This window comes from Pristiophorus japonicus, chromosome 15, assembly GCF_044704955.1.
Source record: "Pristiophorus japonicus isolate sPriJap1 chromosome 15, sPriJap1.hap1, whole genome shotgun sequence".
Taxonomy (NCBI): Eukaryota; Metazoa; Chordata; class Chondrichthyes; family Pristiophoridae; genus Pristiophorus; species Pristiophorus japonicus.
Window position 1 is genome coordinate 64,240,315 of NC_091991.1, and position 18,537 is coordinate 64,258,851.

The following is an 18,537-nucleotide window of genomic DNA, read 5'->3' on the forward strand; positions in this document are numbered from 1 at the left end:
CTGTGCTTGTTGAGTATTGTGAATAGGTTTTAAATGATCCCTAAAAGACAGAGAGCTTCTTTGAAGTGTTTGCAGCAACTTTCTGCCAAATCAAAAACTTGGCATTATTTATTTAAAGGGTTAAGTTACTTCCAGCTATTTTTTTTTAAGTGCTCCGTGTGGTTCTGTACATTATGCAAAATCACGTTTTATCAACTGTCAAGTAAAGGGGCTCCTATCAGTTTATGCTTTGGGTATAAATGTGGTGTAGAGAAATCCTAAAGAGATGGAAAAAATGTGTAATTTCCTCAAATTGTTCTTATTTGCTAATTGGTGCTGTGTTGGTTGTCATGACCAAATGGTTTCTCAATGTCAATATTTGGAGAGCAAAACTTGTATATACTTGCAGGTTTTGATCTGATACCTACAAACTTTTATTAAAGAAATACTTTTGAGGATCTCACCAGCCCCCTCTGAAAGAAAAGGAAATACTATACATGTTCTAATATATATTTTAAAGATTCCTTTAATATATTTAAAAGATTCTCTGCTATCAGTTAAATGAAAGGGTGAAAAGATTTTTACAATCTATTGGTCATTTTCCATGTGGCTGCTTTCTGCAATCTAACATTGAGCTTTTTAGAATCAATGTAATTTTTTTTCAGAATTATTATCGTTCATTTTGAGAAAGTGTTTTTAAGGGGTTTTATTTGAAGTACTGCTTTCTGTCAGAAGAGTCTATTATCCTTCTTTTCCTGTAATAATCTCAGTCGCTAGTCTGACAGTGTCCGAAGTAACACATTTCATGTGAGAGAATGAGAATTAAAACACTGTTTCCCAAAAGATGAACACTCAAAACATATTACAGTAAAATAATTAAAAAAGGGTCTCTTTCTAAAGGAACTGGGAAAGGACCTGTGCTTCAAAAAATAGAAAATATATTTATACAGTAAATATTAAAATGTCATTGTACTTCAAATATCAGGCACTTTAAATCAGAGTTAAGCAAAATCTATACATTGCTGTTTATTGTAAATATGGGCATATGTTCAAACAGATCAAGCTAAACTGATGATAGGGAAACAAAACAGGTGAATGTTTCAGATTGTAATTATTATAAAATTGATTCACTTACAATTCACCCAAAATAAACTGGAACAAAGAAAGGAGGAATTCTCAAACTGGATACCTAAAATGGTATTTATTGCAGAACATCTGTACATTTTTAGACAAACCACAGCCTGTTATTTACACTGTTGAATAGATTTCGAGTAGAATTCAGAAAAGTAAGCGAATGTCCGCCGCCTTGACATTGATATCCTGTTCCTAGGAATGAGGATATAAAGCTGAAGATGGTTATAGGGTAGAAAAAGCATAAAAACACTGGTTTCAGCAGAATAATAAATATGTAGTTTCAGGATATATGACATTTATTTTTAAACACAAAAATGGACACATTTCTTTCATGTCTGATTATTGTCAGTTTTCAAAACCGAAAATAGTTGCATAATTTTCTGTAAATTTTTAAGACATTTTCTAGTCAGTTCCAATGCACTTTTCAAAATGAATTTATGTGTATCTCATTTTTTTAAATTACGATTTATATATCAGTAGCCGTATATATTTTAATACATGCACACAAAATGATTTGTTATATTTTAAAAAATGTTTTGCAAATTTAGAAATGTAGAAATGTGTTATTTCAAAAATTTAAAAAATTCAACAGTAATTATATGAAAGGAAACTGAAAGTAATTAAAAGAAATTGCAACATATTTGGACTAATCCAAATTTATGCACAAGAGGGATGGTTACTACAAATGTCAAATAAAGTGTTGTTTAAAAAAAGAACATTTATATATAAACTGTAATTTAAAATCAGGACGAATGTGTGACTTTATATCATATGAAATTAAATATGCAAAGTTTTTTTGCTAAAAGCTGGGCAGCTGCATTATTTTAAAAATGTGTTTTTTGAATTAGTAATATTTTCTGGAAGCTTATTATCTAGCAAATAATAGCAGAGCTGAGACGCTGCTGTCTTCAATCTGTGGAAGAATGAACCATTTGATGTTTGAATTTCCAAGCACTTTGAGATTTGACGTGAATAATTCCAATCTTTGCATTTTTGGCATAGTCTGTTCGAAGGCTTTCAGACTATTTTGAAGCTCTGATCTGTGATTTCATTACTGTAAGCTAGCAGGCTAGAGCAGGAGAAGAATGTGTCCCTTTCAATACAGAGTTTGAACAAACATGCGTCCCTCTTCAGGTAGTGCTCCCAGAGCCAGTAAGCTGCTGAGTCTTTTTGCTGTTCACCCAGAAATTCCTTCCGTGAAACTAATTAAAAATTATGTTTTTGCAAAAGTTTCTTTTTGGTTAAAGTTCATAAAATTATTTTACTAATCACTATCAATTAGAGCGGGAGGGGCAAAATTATTTTTTTTTAATTTACATCAGGACGTTTTCTATTGGTCAGAAGAAATGGCGAGATGTGACGCAAAGGATACTTGGCCAAGTAGAAACGCTGATCTGTGCCAAAGCAGACGTATCAAGAAATGTTGTTGCTAAGAGAGCTTGTGGAGGCCTTTTTTGTGTTTTGTTTTGTTATTGGCATAGACTAGTGAGAAAACAGGCAATTTCCATTTTAGCAGTGGGGCTTTGATGGCCCATCTTCAATGGAACACGCAATGGTCAGAATAAAACGACAGGTTAGTCAAAAAAAGAAATTCAGCAAGAAGTGGCTGAGGTTCTTTTTTCTTTCTTTAGGAGGCCGTGAGCGAGTGCCACAGTCTCCTGTGCGGGTATGCGGGAGAGAAAGCCAGCAAACGTAACTGCGCTATCCGAGGTAGTGTTCAGAAATAAACCCCACCTTTTTTTAGATTCACAAGTCGACGAGTTGAACTTTTGACTTCCTTTGGTTGCAACATGCTCAACAATAGAGCTGTCCATGTAAACTGTTCTTCTTTTTCTAAATCAGTCAAAGCAGGGAGAGAGAGGAAAATGTTTTAAAAGTTCGCCTTAGTCTTTCAGCAGCAGCAGGGGAAGGGTGGTGGAGCGGGGGGGTGGGTGGGGGGAGGAATATGTACTGTGAACTTATGCTAGCAGCTTCTGGAACTTGAGCCAAAAGGGGCAGGAAGTTGTTTTACAATAGAGTTACAGTAATCTGCCATATGTTGATCATAAAAATATTATTTAAAAAGAAAAAAAAATACCACTTTCAGTTTATGGTGTCCAGCTAAAGAAATGATTTGAGTTTGCTTGCGAAGCTCGTCTCAATCCCTTGAACGCTCCCAACAAATGCACTTAAAGCTGCAACGTGACTTTTGGCATGATTCCTCAAGTTTGCTTGAGGTTACTGTTGGGGGGAGGGTATGGACGGGGAGGGAAGCACGCTGCACAAGCAAAGTTTCAAAGCATACAGAAAAAAAAGAAACTTTTGAAATCTTTCAAAAAATGGGTTTCAAAATGCACCGTTCAGTTGAGTCTAGGGGCATTTTGTGTGCGGTATTTAGAGCCAGGTTTGCTTTCTGTACGTTTTCAATCTAACAGCAATCATGGCAGCTGTTTTTCTTCCAGCACAGCAGTTGCTGTCTCGCCCAAATGCTTATCAGCCTTTGACTCCATGCCAAGATAGTTGTAAGGGTCGAACAGTTTTAACTTGGTTGAGCAGCTGGTTAAGAGCAGGGACATGAGAACAAAATTATTCAATTATGTGTGGATTTACTTTTCTATATTGATTCTCAAAGCTAAGTAACGATTTGATGTCCTTTGATATATAATCTTAGTAGACTTTCTTGTTCCAAATTGTGTTTTTTTTTTAAATAATACATTATCTCTTACCAGTGTTGAGGATAAAGCTGTAGAAGGTAAAAGGTTAATTAGCAAGGCTGCACTAAGAACAGTGTGTGTTTTAAACAGTGAGGAAATCAGTCTCATGCTGCATGTCTTAATTCATTACCTGGCTCAAAAGAGTATGTGTGTTTGGGGGAGGGGGGCTGCAAGGAAGCAGAGAGTGCGCTGGCGCAGTGCGGTCCAGCTCAGCCAGAGGATCGGTGGTGTCAGTCGCTGCACAATTCATGGCCGTGTGATGAAAGTAGCTAGCTCTCACACACGGGGCGGGAGGGGGTGCGAGGGGGTGGGGGGAAGAGCATGCCTCTATTTCATCATCAGCTCAGGCCTCTCGGTACTGCTCTGTCCTCCTTGATAGACAGTTGCAGTCACTCGTGAGAGGGCGACTGAGCTATGCTTATGCTGCTTCTGTTCCTGTTGCAAGGGCCTCCCCCTCAGACAGCCTTTGCCAGACCAGAAGATTTCTCCACACGACAAACTGGATTTTTGTTTTTTGTTTCTCTATTGTGACTGGTTGGCAGAAGATGAGGCTCACATTTTTTGTTTGAATGATTTTTTTTCCTTTTCGGCTTTCTCTGAAGTAATGTGATGGTTAGTGCAGTTGTGGTGTAATTTTTAAATGAATAAATTTTCCCTGATATGAGTACTGAATTTTTCTCGGTGTGCCTACCTAATCCTGCACGGGTTAGGGTGGTGCTTGTTTCAAAATACGAATGTTCTCTGCCACTCAAAAAAAAAACCCCAGCTCGGTCTTGTGATTGTACTGCGCATCTGCGTGTGAAAGGACGGTGTTAGATGTGGATGTGCCGAGGGCTGTGTGGAAGTAGCTGCACTTCTGGGTCCTCATTTTTTTCATATACTGATTGGGAGGGAACAGGGTGTGCAGCGGAGCGCTGTCTGGGACAGGTGCCAACTCCAGACAAAAGACATAAAATAGGCTGTGAAAGAAAATGTTCAGATCAGTACGAAAAGGATTATTGATGATATTGTGGAATGAAAGTAATAAATAATTCGAGTTAAGCCACGTTAGTTTCACTTTCAATTTTGAAGTAAGAAGAAAAAAACAGGGGAGAGCTGATTTTAAAAAATACTTTCTCCTCACTGCAGGCATTTGGGCTGCGAAGGGGGGTCGTTTCTTCCCGTTGAATAATTCATAGGCTTGGTTGTGAGGCTGGACCAGCAATGTTATTAGCATGCATCAGACATGCTGTTTGTCTGTTTGCTAACATTCTTCATTCAAAGACTTGTTAACTACCAGACGAGTTTAACACACTGATTTTCAGCTACCCTTCGGCCTCCCATTGTCACCAGCGTTGGCAACTGAAGGGGGGGCACGGATGGCAGGGAAAACCTGCAGATGAAAACTGGAAGTGGTTGCTAGGTAGGGACCGCCTTCCATTACTCAGGCCTGTGAGTACTTGTAAAAATGGAGCTGACTGTTTTCTTGTCTGCTTTACAGGACGACACGATACAAGGTGAATACTTTCCCATGTCTACCCCTGTCGACTTCTCACACTTTTTTGGGGGTAAGCATCTCTCTCTCTCTCTCTCTCTCTCTCTCTTTCTCTGCATCTCTCGTCCATTGCTCTTTGAATGACGTGCTGTAATGATGGACTGTATTTTCAGCTTCTTGGACTAATATGCTTACAGTCAACGAAGTTTTAATTTGCAAACCGTGTCTATGAAAATCGCTGCTGTCTCACTTTCTGAAGATGGCAGCGACTGCCGTAATTTCCATCTTTCTCTGTGTTTGGTTTTTGGTTTTCTGCTTATTACCAATATTTTCCAAGCATAGTTGACTTTCTTATTTTTTCCCCTTTTTGCTTAAAAAAAATATTGTTTAGTACTGTGAAGTTTCAGTTGATGAGCGAGGGTTTGTTTCCTGACTCTTTTATTTCAGAGTGCACATGTTCGAGGACTGGTGCCAGTCCTTCTTCCTGGGTTGTAATGCAGTGTCTCTGTTGGCTACCACCCTTTACTGGCGCAGGGATATGGGGCAGTTTAAAAGAGCTGAAAAAATAAGAGATTCAGTTTGTTTTTTGGGTTTGCTTTGGAGATTGTTTTCAACTTCCGATAAATAATATGGATTAAAACGTTTTTCTTTGGTACTGAGTGAGTTTTAAATATCAGGGGTTTAAAGAGGGAGGGAGATCAAAGTTCTTTCTTTATTTCCCTAAAAGTATTTTTCAGTAAGTCCTCTCGTGTGCTGTGATGTTTCCACAAATTTATCATCGCCATATGCCAGTAACCCGTGGTAGATCGCTGCCAATCACTCTCTATTTTACCTTTCCTTGCAATTTTTGGGGGTTTTGTTCAGGTGGTAAAGTTAGTCTATTTCTGTGCTTTGTTTGAATGGATTGTATTGAATTAGCTTTTAGAGAATGCCTGGTGTTGTATCGTCCGGTTTTGGCGTGGACACTGTATAAAGGAATTCTGCCGTTTGCAATTCTTTGGGAATTGGGGGAACCTGCAAGCAACTTATTAACTTTTTTATTTTGTCATTTTCCTTTTGCTTTTCTGCTGTTGAATGTATTTGGAAAACACCAACTTTTAGGAATAGTTATCTTGGAGAAAAGCATAAAATTACTGGAATATGCCGGAATAGTAAAACAACCTTGTGTTTGTTTGAATCGTTCGGGTTTTTTCCTCTTTTTATTAACCCTGTACTAGTCTAATCTCCTAATGGTAAAGCTTTCGGTACGGCTCCTGGATCTGCTGCTCCAAGGTGCTGTTTACATTTCACTTTTTTGCCGGTAGCTATTGGATAATGTTTTTTGAAAAAAAAAGAAAAATATATTTAAATATTGTAAAATTTCCTCAGTTATGTTTGTTTGTTTCAAACACGTCAGACTGAATTTGTTTTTAAAATGTGATTTCAATGCGCAGAAGGATGATTGAGATCATCTGAGACACATTATCAGTCTAACCCGTCCCATAGTGTGTGCCAGTTAGTTGATTACATAATATTTAATTTAAATCTTTAATGTCTTAAAATCTGTTGGTAGCGATTCTTTCTTACAAAGCAAAAATAACGATTTAAACCTTCATTGAGTTGGTCTGATCAGCCGTGCATTGCGGTTGGTTTCGCTCCCTCGTATTGACTTCCCCGCAGTCATCCATTGTTTCCATGCGTCGGGGCATTTCTTATAATGGTGCATGGCCTTGTTTATGGGTATTTCCAATCAACTTTATATGACTCAAAGATTGTTTCTGTGCTTTATTCCAATTGAAGATCTGAATGCTTCCAGCCAGAATAAAAGCTATTCTCAGTTAAGTCATTATTCCTGCATGGGGTTTGATCCTTAATATTTAGCATTTCAGAAAGAGAGAACGTTTAGGTATTGATGCTTATTTAACCATTGCCATGGTCTGTGCTCTAAACAGATGTTGTCTTTCTCAGATGTCAATATTCTGTAGAGTGCAGCGGTAAACGTGGCAGCTTCCACATTATAAATGTACCTTTGACACCAAGATCTCTCCTACTGAATGAAAGATAGCACAAGACAAGTAAAATCATTTAAAAAAATTGCTGTTAATATTTTAAGTGACTGTATAAAAGATTAGTGTTTGTGTGTTTCTTTTAAAGTTGAATGTAATTGCACCTATGTCAGCTAGGCTCAAAGAACGTTCTTTCTATGTGTGTCTGTGTCTGCCCGTCTGTCTCTCTCTGTCTATTGTACTTGTTTTGTTTTGCATTCATTTATTTAATTACACTACATTAAACCATTGTATATTTTTATTAAGAAATTACTTTGCATGCTGATGTCAGGTTTACTAAGAGCACATATTCATTATTGCTAATAGAAAACTCCTGATGGTCAGCAAATTAAACTAATCCACTCAAAATAGACTCTTATCACACAAATATGTGACCCTCCACAGAAAGCCATGTTATGCTGGTTCGGGAAACTTACTCTGATAAAGTATTTTATTTCCCAAATATATTTTGTCCTGCTTTAAAATTTTTAGAAAATAATTATTTAGTTAATAGTCATGGACATTATCTCATTTGAATATAAAAATGTTGATTTCTTTAACAGTCTACTTCCCTACCCGTTTAAATGCTGCATTTATCGCACCGTATTCTGCTTGTTCTCAAAATTCATGTTTTTAATTTCGCCTGATCCAATTTACTATTTTTTAATTATCTTTTTCTGCCACTTGTTTTCTGTGGATCTGTACACATTTGCATTAATGCATTGGTATTAAAACTGCACACAGGGCACGAGCTGTTTACGCTACATTTTAGAAATGAAGCGACTGATCCGACACACCAGAATGTGGAGAAGTCTCACGATGAAACCTATGCCGCACGTTTCAGATAATTAGTTTCAAACAGCAATGGTCTGCTGTCACAGGGCGTCAGTGATCGTACCCAACCAAACCATTGACTCGAAAAAGAAAAGAAACAACAAAATTATTTGTATTTCTAGGAACAGTTGTTAAAGGATTAACATAAGGTGATTTTTTTTTCACAAAACCTGTTCGAGATTAGTGCGCTTAATGAGTTAAGACACTTCATTCTTATCAGGAGGAATAAGAATACCATGGTTCTTGTCGCTAAGCTATTCCAGTACAGTCAGATCTCCCATTTTCATCTATTGTCTTAAATTGGAATGGAAGGCAGAGAAAAAATGTTGCAGTAGCATGCTAGATGTCTTGCCATGGCAATGTAAGATATTTTTTCCTCGTCCCATAACTGGATAGCACCACCCTATTAATGCAAGAGAAATGTAAAATTCTAATAGAAGAGAATGACTTATTGAAAGTCGGAGCTGAGAAAATTTGAATTGAACTATCAGTGTCCATTTAAATAAATGTAACAAACACTTCAATTTCCTATTTTAATAGAGTGTTAATAACTATTGTGTTGCAACGCAGACCTCATCTTGTTCAACTGGTGGAGATCAATAGTGATGGTGTGTTATGGATTAATATTCAAAGAAAGCAGCAGGCTATCAGCAGGAGAATCTGTTTGGCGGAGTGGTTGTAGTTGGAAAGTTTTGTTTTAAGACTTTAATTTTAATTACTCCAGTGATGGTGAGGTGGAGGGTTGAATAATTTTGAATTGATGCCAGCATTCATTTTGTAAAATTAAGAAATGTAACATTTCAGTGAAGAGCAGGAGATAAACCAGCCATTACCAGATTGATGTTTTATTCAGCAAATGAAACAAAATGGAAATGAGATGATTATAACAAATTCAATAACCCTTTAAATGTTGATATTAAATTGAACTTGAAGTAAAAAAAAAATTCTAAATATTTTCTCGCATTTTTTCAATTAAAATATTTAATATCAGTCATGATTCTGATCCTTGGCCAAGGATCAACTATTGACAATTTGACAGCCTGTCATGATATGAACAGGCTGGACCATCCCATCGTACTGACCAAGAAGGATTGTGTAATGCACACGGTCAGAGACAGGATAGGGAAAGAGGACACAAACTGTGCAATCTGTCAGACAAACACGTGATATACAAGCTAGTCAAAGAGCCGCATTATGACCGAAATTTGGGATTGAATGCGCCACAAAGATGTCATTTGTTTTTGTGAAGGGGCGGGGGTGAGTGGCTAATTTGTTTTTGTAAAAGATGCAATTCATAGTTAGTTAGGTGCCCAAACCCTCGAAATAGGGGTTGAAATGTAACGGACAAATGCTTACGTTTTCCTTGTCAGTACCTGCTGTATAATTTCTGCTGTACTTGTGCAATAATAATTAATGTTAGTATGTTTATTTGTAAATCTATATGAAGGAAATTAAATCAGACATTCCAAAAGCCTATTTTCTCAGTTTTATTAATCCAGAAATAGCCGGAGTACCTTAAATTGAGCTGTGAGCCAATGTTTGGATCTAGAATCAGGATACATGGTAAGAATGTTAGAGAAATGGTGGATTTTGCTTCTGGGATACTTGGAAACCTTTGTGAAAGTGAGCTGGAAACAGAATTTTTTTATATGAATTACTTTTTTGTGTATAGATGTATATAGTTCCTGGATACATTGATTATTGTAACTTATTTTTTCAAAATATTTTTAAAATGTGCTATTTCAAATAAAGAAAGTCAATCATTGATGTAAAGGTGGAAGTTTACAACGAATAATTTTCTGGATTTGCCTATTTAGAGCAGTGGACTTAGAGACAAGTCATGTGTGTGTGCATGGATATGTATAGAAAAATAGAATTTGCATTCACACAGTACCTCATCACATCCTCAAAGTGTTGGACATCCAATTCATTTCATTTCAGGTGCAGTCATTTTTGTAATTTAGGTAACTGCAGCAGCCAATTTGCACACAGTTAAGGTCTCACAAACAGAAAATTGGATCAATTACTACTTAATATGTTTTTAGTGATGTTGGTTGAGGGAAAAATATTGTCCAGGACAGCAGTAGGACATCCTGTTGTTCTTTGAATTATGGCATGGATCTTTTAGCGTCCACCTGAACAGACAGGGCCTCAGTTTAATCTATCATCTGAAAGATGGAACTTTTGACAATGGAGCACTCCCTGATGACTGTATTGAGCTGTTAGCCTAGATTATGTGCTCAAGTCTTGGAGTGAACCCACAAAATGCTGACTCAGAATTGATGTTCTACCAACAGAGCCAAGCTGACAAATAAATATAAAGAAAAAGAGATAGCATTTATGAATATAATTTTTTTTCTATATAGCCACATTATTTTTCTCTCTCATATCTACATATATATCTTGTTATTTCAAAGTTGCTCTGTTCAAATTGTCAAATTTGAATCATGCTAACAAAAGGGTAGATTTTAACTTTCATCTTTGGGTGGAAAACCGGCGATAGTGGATTGGCCATCTGTTATGCACTCTGCCGGATTTTCCTTTCCATTGACTTCAATGAAAAGGCAAATTGGGCGGAGTACATAGCAGGTGGTCAATCCACTACCACCTGCTGATGAAAGTTAAAATTTACCCCTAATTGTCTGAAGTGTTTACCTTGGAGAGGCCAAATCAGCCACATGGCATATTTTCCAAGACATCATATTGAAGAAGTGTGATAATATCTTTGCAAAATGGTGACAGTGTTTTGGTTCATATTGCCGGAAGATGTCACAGTTTATTTGTCAACCATTTTCCAATAAAGATAGTGCACCTTCCATTACTTCAGGCAAATAAGGAGGTTGAGTGTACAAAAAATATATTTTTTTAGGGGGGGGAAGCTAGAATTGATTGGTGGTTAAAATCAAATTTTTTTTTTCAGACCAAACTGATATCATTTTGGTTCCCTGAAAATAAGTATTTTTTAAATCAACAAAAAATTATGGATTCAAAGTACCCAAAGGGAAATTTCAAGGGCTTTCCTTTGGAAGCTGTTAATTGTATTTACAGCTTTTGAAAATCTGCACAGTAGCCATTAGCTAGTTTGAGCACTCATTTTGCAATGTGTCTCTCAGCTAATCATGGGATATGTCTTGAAACCTTGCTGAGTGGATACTGCCTCAGTTAAAGAAGCAACTTAAACTCAATGTGTAAACATTATGGAGTAGAAATTCTGCAGATCTTCCACCATAACTTCGGTGGAAAACTCAGAAAAATGGCTCTTTCTCCAGGATTTCCACATCTGAAGTTAAAGTTATGGCAGGAGATCCCGCAGAAGTCCCGCAGAAATTCCAAATTTATAATTTTGTCATTTTAAAACCACACATGACAAGTCTCTGCATTTTCAGTTAATTTTGATATATATACATTTTTCCCCTTAGTAATTTGTTTGTTCCTGTGAGATGCAGCAGACAATAGTAATTTACATTTTCCTAAGTTTGGCAATTCTTAATGCAGACTCCTATATGTTGTGATTCAGATTCTAATAAAGTTTTAACCTTTTGGTTAATTTAATGTATAATTGAAATAATAATGTGGGGTAATTTTAATCTAACCTGTCTAACAGGATTGGATCAGCTGTCTCTTTACACTCCACCCGACTTTGCTTCCCATTGAAGTCAATAGAGAGCGATATCGAACGGGCTCTAAAACGTGTGACCGATCTGATCCCTTCAGTTTCACGCCAGTCGATTTAGGTTAAAATTACCCGCTGTGTGTATGTTTGGATTCCTTTTCCACCATCACTTTGACGTAGCTTTCAGTCTCCTTTCCTGGCATGGCATACATTTTCCTTGCGGCTATTTGTGAAATGCTCTGGGATGTTTGAATAAATGCAAATTAGTGTTGATGCTCAATCAATAAATTTTAAAATGCCATTTTTACTGTGGTGCTGCAACATGCCGTGTTGCATGGGGTTTTTATAGGAAACCACTGAGATTTTACTATTTTAAATTGACAGTAAATAAATCCGTATACATAAGCACTTTTTAAAAAGAAATATTTATTTCTATGAATGGAACATTACTTGTAAAATGTTCATATTTTTGCCCAAAATTAATGTTTTCTGTTGCACAAATAGCATTTAGTGCTTTGCACCATTCTTTCTCCATCATTTTATATTTAAATAAAACAGTTTTGCAGTCCTATAAGTTTCAGGAATTTCTCTATTGATGTGAAATACTAAACAACATTTTCTTTTTAAGAGAAAGAGTAATTTCAGATATTCTGATAAATTGCACGTGTTTTTTATTTAAATAAAATAGAAGAAAACAAATTCTGAAAGATTTTGCAGAATATTTTTCAGTTTGCTGTTGTAATTTTAACTCTTCTGGCCTCCTCCTGCATCCCCTATCCCAACCCTAGAAAAATACAAAAGGAATAAAGATACCTGAGAGGGAAATACAAAGCTTAACGCAACCTCGGGAAAATTTGGATGGTGAGTTTACAATGCTAACTTCACCCAAAATTGGTTCATAGTTTTGTGTTACACAGGCTATAGTGTATTTATATAATAGAACATTGATATTATAAAGTGCAAGTATTCTCTAATGCACTATGTTATACATTGTACACAGTACAGTCAACATTGTATAATAATAATGTTTATTTATATAGCGCCTTTAATGTAGTAAAACGTCCCAACGCGCTTCACAACAATGTTATAAGACAAAACAGATAAATTTGACACCAAGCCACAAAAGAAGAAATTGAGGCAAATGACCAAAAGCTTGGTTAAAGAGGTAGGTTTTAAGAAGCATCTTAAAGTAAGAAAGAGAGGTAGAGAGGCGGATTTATCCATAGTATATGGATTTCTAGCATTGAATATTGTAGTGTGAATTGCATTAACATTATACAGTGCATTTAGATTATAGTAGATGGTGTATTTACATAGTGTACTTATAGAGTGCACAATGTAAACTGCATATTATTAGTATTTTTCATTTTTCTTCCTCCTGTTAAGATAATTCTTACTGAGATATAGTTCCATAAACATTGGCTGTCCTTCTGTTCCCAACCATAAGAGGTACAGATTACCATTTCCGACATGTTATTTAGGTTTTCTAACCGGAGCTCATATTGTCCCTCATTGTTGTTAGTTTTTTGTGGTGCAGCTTTATTTCTTGTGAGAGGAAAGGTTTTTTCTTGTTTTGAATCAAGATTATATGATGCTAGGCCATGGCTACTATGATAATAACAGTCGAGAGGAGGGAGTGTTGCACTGAATAATAATATGTGATTTACAATTATAACACTACATTATACATAATGGTCAGGAATGTGCAGACAACCTCCAATAGAAACCTACCTAGTGACTTTTAGAAGCTCACGGTATTACCAGGATCCTTCAATTGTGTTACTAGCTGGTGCTGTATGCCTAACCATTTGTTGTTTCCCAGATTTGGGCCACCTGTTGTGCATTGCAATTTTAATATAAGATGGATGAGCCAGATTACTGTTTTGTTTGGTATGTTGTGGTTGAGTGCCATGCTGTTTTTGAGTTAATCCAGGCCTATCAGCACTCCCACCATCGGCATGAACCTTATCTGTGAGATCTAGATTTCCCACCGTAAGGCTCGTGATTTAACTCCTGCGTGTGCCTAAAATTCCAAGCACTTCTCTTGTTAAAGACATATAGTTTTAAGAGGGGGCTTTCACCATTGCTTTGGATGTTGTAATAGCACAATAGCGATACTCTTCTCATGCTTTGATTCTCCAGTGAGGGAAAGCAAGGTAAACACTTGCAATTCCATTCGCCAGAGGTGTGATGAAGAAAGAGATAGATACAGAAAAAGGGAGACCAAGAGGATGAGAGAAAAGAGAAATATACTGATATCATTTTGCTGTTCCCACGTGAGTGGTGTAGCTTGCCATTTTTAGCCATGTTTATACTTTTTCCATAAGGCAATAACTCAGGCTTGAAAACCTCACACCCAGAATTTGTAGAGTGGTGACACCCCTAGTTGAACAGTTAGTGCATAGCCTCAAAACTGTTCTTTTTAAGAACTAGTAGTCAGATCAACTTTTAAGTATCTATTTGGCAGCAAATGTATTTTTTAAATTTTAATTATTACTGTCTGAATATAAAATAAATTGCTTGCATTTTTCACAACTGCACTTCAAAAATAAAAGCTGTTATGAACATTCCTTTTGTCCTACTGTGGTGGGTCAGGCCAGCCTCTTTGAAGTATTCTATATTCACATGACGGGATGGAGGGCAGTGCAGAGTTGTTGATAGAAGGACTCGAAAGCCATCTATTGATTCCTGCAAGAATATAGTTTGAAATCATTTCCAAGACAACTAGTGTCCTCTGTTTTATACTGTAGCTCAATGGGTTACTCACTCACCAGGCAACATATATTATACTAAATTCAGCGCCAGAAAACTGATCATCTATGTTTAATTAAGCTGGAAAGAACAATGATATCTACTTTCTAGAGAACATAGTAAAATAAAAATCAAGAAATACGTGTTTTAAAGTTTTTCTTTATCAATAAAAAGAGATTGATGTAATTAGCTCGTACCATTCACACTATCCAATAGTCCGAAGAGACAGTAATGACTTTACAACAGTAAATTAACCTTATCACTTCTATAAAAGCCCTGACTGTTAATGGATGCAAAGAATAAGAACATAAGAAATAGGAGCAAGAGTAGGCCACTTAGCTCCTCGAGCCTGCTCCACCATTCAGTGAGAACATGGCTGATCTTCCACCTCAATTCCACTTGTCTGCATTATCCCCGTATCACTTGATTCCCTTAATATCCAAAAATCTATCGATCTCTGTCTTGAATATATCCAAAAACTGAGTTTCCACAGCCCTTTGGGGTCGAGAATTCCAAAGATTCACCACCCTTTGAGTGAAGAAATTTCTCCTCAGTTTGAAATGGCCGACCCCTTATTCTGAGACTGTGATACCCTGGTTCTAGACTCCCAGCCAGAGGACACATCCTCCCTGCATCTACCATGTCAAGCCCTGTAAGAATGTTGCATGTTTCAATGAGATCACCTCACATTCTTCTAAACTCTAGAGAATATAGGCTTAGTCTACTCAATCTCTCCTCATAGGACAATCCCCCCATCCCAGGAATCAGTCTAGTGAACCTTCGTTGCACTCCCTCTTTGGCAAGTATATCCTTCCTTAGGTAAGGAGACCAAAACTGTACATAATACTCCAGATGTGGTCTCACCAGGGCCCTGTATAATTGCTTTACTCTTATACTCAAATCCTTTTGTAATAAAGACAAACATACCATTTGCTTGGCTGTACCTGCATGTTAACTTTCAGTGATTCGTGTACAACGACACCCAGGTCTCTCTGTGAACACCAACATTTCCCAATCTCTCACCATTTTAAAAAAATACTCTGCTTTTCTATTTTTCCTACGAAAGTGGATAACTTCACATTTCTCGACATTATATTTCATTTGCCACGTTCTAGCCCACTCACTTTGCCTGTCTATAGCCCCTTGAAGCCTCTTTGCATCCTCCTCACAACTTACATTATCACCTAGCTTTGTATCATCAGCAAACTTAGATATATTACATTTGGTCCCCTCATCCAAATCATTGATATATATTGTGAATAGTTGAGGCCCAAGCACCGATCCTTGTGGTACCCCACTAGTTACAACCTGCTAACCTGAAAGTGACCCATTTATTCCTACTCTTTGTTTCCAATCCTCAATCCATGCTAGTATATTACCCCCAATCCCATGAGCCCTAATTTTGTTTAATAACCTCTTGTGTGGCACCTTATTGAATGCCTTCTGAAAATCCAAATACACCACATTCACATTAATTTCTACAGTACCATTTTTTAACTGATACTAATTTCTTTCAGTTCCTCAGAATACTGTGTTAACAGAACATTTTTGAATGAACTGAAAATGCCAAGTTGTACATTTGGTGGGAGTGAGCAGAGGAAGCACAAGACTGGTCTGCTTTGCATAGCTTTGCTCCCTGTTCTTAATACTTTAAGTATTTGGCTGGATGATAGCAGAGCAAACACACAGAGAGACATCCATAACTTGGGATTATTGCAAGCAAATTAATTTGCACATTCAATAATTGTGCTCAGCTTATTTCAAATCAACTTTTGCTCACCAAGAAAACTGAGCTCCCATTTAAGTAAATCTTTTTATTGTGTTTTTTTTCAATTAGCCTGAATATTTGTTCGATATCACTTCTGTGATTATAGAGTTTGTGTTCGATAGATCTGCCAGATTTCTATGTTGGGGAAGGGATAGAGTATCCACGGTCCATTGAGAGAGGTTTTATCATTTTTGGTCTTCGAAAAGGAGCACCTGGAAACAGAGCATTTGTATCCAGAAGTGCTGTATCATTGTTTGCTGCTTTACTCAATCTTTATCACAGCCTTAATTTATTGTCTTTAGTGAGTGCAGCAGGTAATTTCATTGGTAAAGTTGTTATGTAAAATAATACTTGAAACAGCACTGTTAGCAGCAGCAACAAGTGGTGAAGCAGAGTTTGTAAAAATGTGTTTCAGGCTGTCTGGAAGTTGTGGTCAGGCAAAACAGGACAACATTTAAAAAGATGCTAACAGGCTTGAAATTGAAGATGAGCACAAAATATTAAAAAATTTTGAATGAATATTTATTCAGCAAGAGAAGATGTGAGCAACATGCCCTCCTCATAGGTATCCCAAATACAATCAATGGACAAAACGTTCAACTTTGGTAGGGACATATAACTGGCATTAGCAAATCAGCTGCCTGTTCTTCATCCCGCCCGATCTTCCTTTCCAGTTATATCGACAGAAAGGAAAATTGGGTGGGGTATATAACGAATAGTCGATCTGCAATGGACACTGGAAGGCAGTATTAATAGAATGGAAACAGGTTAATGTGATGCCCATATTCATAAAGGATGACAAAACAGACAGAGGAAAATACACTCCCGCTGAAGTTGAAGATTTTGACCAATTAGTTCATTATATACGAGGCAGAAGTCCGAGATGGGTGCTTAAAATAAAAAGTCCCCGGGCTGGATGGTATTTATCAGAGTGCTGAGAGAAACTAGAAAGGAGACCTGTGAGGCACTGACAATAAGGGATGCAAACTTGAGAATTAGCTCTACAACAATAACCTAGCTGATAAAAGTTACTGTAGAATCAACAGGGGATGGTCCTGCCAGATCAACCTTCTCAACAACTTTGAGGAAGAGACAACCTCAGTGGACTGTGGAGAGGCCTAAGACATGGTGCACCTTGTCTTCCAAAAGGCTATTGATAATGCTTCACTTGAAAGGCTATTGATTAAACTCAAAGCTGTGGGAATTTCGGGTAAATGTTGGGGATGGATAAGAAACTGGCTGAAGTGAAAAAAACAGCAACTACTCATTAGAGAAGTGATGTCAAAGTGTGGTGGGTTGGGGGGGGGGGGTGGCCTGCTGTTGGGGTGGGGAGTACAGAGTGGTATATCACAGAACTCGGTGTTGTGACCACCACATTTATAATTTATAATTAAAATTTATAATTTGTAATTAAAAACAGTATAAAGTTGTCAGATTTGCCGATGATACCAAACTAGGAGAGGCAGTAGAACTGGAGGAGGCAGCTCAGAAGTTACAGAATGAGCTTAACAAGATCTGAAAGTGGGCATAACAATAGCTGATTAAATTTAATGTAGTCAAATGTCGAGTGCTACAGATGTGAAGAAAAAGGATTATGCAAGTACTTCCTAGTATTGTTGACATAGCTAAGGATGAAGCAGAAAGGGACTTAGGAGTCTCAGAGTCGACTCTAAATATGTCCAAGCAATGGAGGGCAGTACTCAACAAAATCAATAGGATGTTGAACTACAAAGCCAAAACAGTAGAATCCAAGTCAGAGGAGTTAATGATCAAATGTTTTAGGGCTCTAGTCAGATCCCACCTTGAATACTGCATTCGGTTGTGGCTGTGAAGAAACGAGAGAGAAATTAAACTATATGGCTTTCACCAAATGAACAGACTGCTACCAGTTACTTGTTTGATGATATCTTCTATAGGTTAGTACATTGGTGAGATTTCAACATTTTGTGTTTTTTTTTAAGGTCAAAGAAAAATGAGTATTCAAAGTACAGAAGATCTCAAGTATTAAAAGATCATTGAACGATGAGTCTGGACACCTATTGAAGGACAGCTGCCACTTCAGGTAATGAGTTATACTTGCCATCTCGACGCACTATACTTTAGAGAGACCTTATTTAGGGATGCACACTGCCAAAGATGTTTTTACCATGGACCTCTCAATGGCTTTAAACAGAAATTAAACTGATCAAATTTACTGATAAATATTTTCAATGTTTTACATCAACAACATAAAAATTTGAATTCAGTCTATTGAAATGGTCAAATAA

At 37.0% G+C, this 18,537-nt stretch overlaps 1 long non-coding RNA gene across 7 annotated transcripts in view; it reads left to right on the plus strand.

The window, feature by feature from the left end:
• The first annotated feature begins 2,534 nt into the window (after positions 1-2,534).
• LOC139280816 (uncharacterized) overlaps positions 2,535-18,537 on the plus strand; it is a 149,756-nt gene continuing 133,753 nt past the window's right edge. For 4 of the 7 annotated variants that reach the window (XR_011596777.1, XR_011596776.1, XR_011596775.1 and 1 more), the window contains exons 1-3: positions 4,215-4,418; positions 5,287-5,353; positions 18,232-18,332. This is a non-coding gene — a long non-coding RNA (uncharacterized lncRNA). Of the gene's footprint in view, positions 2,687-4,214; positions 4,419-4,892; positions 5,209-5,286; positions 5,354-12,539; positions 12,613-18,231; positions 18,333-18,537 lie in introns of those variants that run through there. The other 3 variants (XR_011596774.1, XR_011596778.1, XR_011596779.1) reach the window with 3 other exon arrangements.